The sequence below is a fragment of the Capsicum annuum genome, unplaced genomic scaffold (assembly GCF_002878395.1).
Source record: "Capsicum annuum cultivar UCD-10X-F1 unplaced genomic scaffold, UCD10Xv1.1 ctg46455, whole genome shotgun sequence".
In the NCBI taxonomy this organism is placed as follows: Eukaryota; Viridiplantae; Streptophyta; class Magnoliopsida; order Solanales; family Solanaceae; genus Capsicum; species Capsicum annuum.
In genome coordinates this window covers 366-2,495 of record NW_025854027.1, presented here as the reverse complement: position 1 = coordinate 2,495, position 2,130 = coordinate 366, and the positions used below count along the sequence as shown (strand labels likewise).

General features: G+C 24.2%; 1 long non-coding RNA gene across 1 annotated transcript; it reads right to left on the bottom strand.

Moving 5' to 3' along the window:
• Positions 1 to 1,400: 1,400 nt before the first annotated feature.
• On the bottom strand, positions 1,401 to 1,923 carry LOC124892374. Its single transcript, XR_007050213.1, has 2 exons — positions 1,692 to 1,923; positions 1,401 to 1,591 (listed from the first exon to the last, which is right to left on the bottom strand). It is a non-coding gene; the product is annotated as an uncharacterized LOC124892374 (long non-coding RNA).
• Positions 1,924 to 2,130: the final 207 nt, after the last annotated feature.

Sequence of the window (2,130 nt, the reverse complement as noted above, 5' to 3'; positions counted from 1 at the left end):
CCAACTTATCTTCTAATTTTAATTCTTCTTTTTCTAACATTAAATATAAATGTTCACCTATTTTCTTATATCTTCTTCCTAAATTAGAGAATACTATTTTTATTTTTAATCCTTTGTGATTTTCATATGTTTTTTCATCTATTATAAATTCTTCTTTGTGTATTTTATTTAAATGTATATAGGTTATGTTGATATATATATTCTAGACTATCTATGCGTATTTAACTATTTTTCTTTTATTTTATACACTAAATATCTAATAAAATAATAAAAAGTAACATACAATGTAATTTTTTCAATCCATTTTTATCTTGTATTTCTCAAGCATTAAACAAACAAACACCACTAATCTCCCTTATAGAATTACAAAATTAAATATAACTAGATATGTTGTCGTGGCATGTATTATAAACTTAGGATGATATATCATTGTCAGATCTTAGAAGAAATAAGATGCATGTGTTCTTTCTTTTCTTTGGTTTTCATTTGGCACTCGCTGCTTAATATCGTGTTTAAAATTTTGATCCAAAATCGCAACGCGTAAGATTAATTATTGTAATCTTTAGCATAGAAATTAGTATAAATCATGCATTTTAATATAGAATTTAGTCAGGGCCCGTTTAGCCATGCAATATTCAATCATGTTATGAAATTATTTGAGATGAAGTTGAAGTTTTGTTTGGACATACAATTTAAATTTATTAAGTTGTATTTTTTCTCATAATCATAAAAATCATATAAGTTGTGAAACTATCAAATTTCTCAAATTCTTAAACTATATCACTAAATAAACAAAAGTTCATAAATAAATTGATAAATATGATTTGTAGATATAAATATGTCTACCAACTTATGAATCTTTTTGTATAAAATATAAATATTTCAGTACTTTTTTTTATAAATAAATTTATGCAGTTATACTTGGTGAAAATATACTGGGTTGTTGTTAAAATTTATTCGGTTATAAACTTTCAAGTAAATCAATAATAATAGTAACTAATCATTGTTTGCTACAATCCTTTCACATGGTAGTGACAATCTCTTCAAGTCGAGCATGAGATTTTTTTCTAAAAAAATTTAAATGATTGTTTTTTCATAAAATATAAACTTATGAGTCAAATTTTATGTTTTAAAAAATTAAAATCATAATTCAAAATTTCAAATCGTAGTTTATTTGAGAATCTAGGATTCCCTCATGATTTAAAATCATGAGTTGAAATCGTATGTTCAAACACTGATTTCATTGCATGATTTTAAATCATGAGATGAAATCGCATATCCAAACATCAATTTTTTTATTATTAGAAAATGAGTATCATGGAAATATATGTCACTCAACCAAAAATAAATGATGAAGAGTAGATAGAAATAGAAGTGCTGAAAAATAAAAGCTAATGAAGTTCACAAATATAATACTTCTTCATTAAAAGCATAAATATTGATTACAATTGAAGTACCATCAAGATAACATATTTTTCCTAGCTTGTTTTTAATATTTTATAGTAGTTGACTAAAGAACAAAAGCATGAAATGACATGCCATTGCAAATTTTGTTGCACATTTTTCATGCAGTTTTTCATCAACTTCTCATCTGACAAGAATTCATTGAGAAATAATAAGTCATAGATTACTTGTCTGAAAAAGAAGAAGAGAAAATTATTCAACAGAGAAAAATATGAAAATAGTTATACCTTATTTAAATTGGGAACAATGTTCAGTTGAGCTTTTTTAATAGAAATAGAATGATGACAATCCTTCAAACAACCATCCATGCAAAAAGGATTGAGAATACATAAAAGTTTACATTTTTTCTCACAAGATAGTTTCACCTCACTTGTACCTTCAACATTTGCTACAAAAATCACAATGATAAATAATGCTACTAGAAACTTTGTGAAGTTCATAATTGAGAGAACTTTTGAATTTGATTTATATTTGAGATATGCTAGATGAAAGCAAAGTACCACTATTTATAACCAAAAATTTCAGTTGATTTAAATTTTGGTCAAGTTAAAAATTCATAAAATTGACTTGCTAATTAATAAAAATTAAATACACCCAAATAAATAAATATCATAGAATCTGTAATCACTATATTTGAGTTTGACTATGATAGTATTAATTATTGAA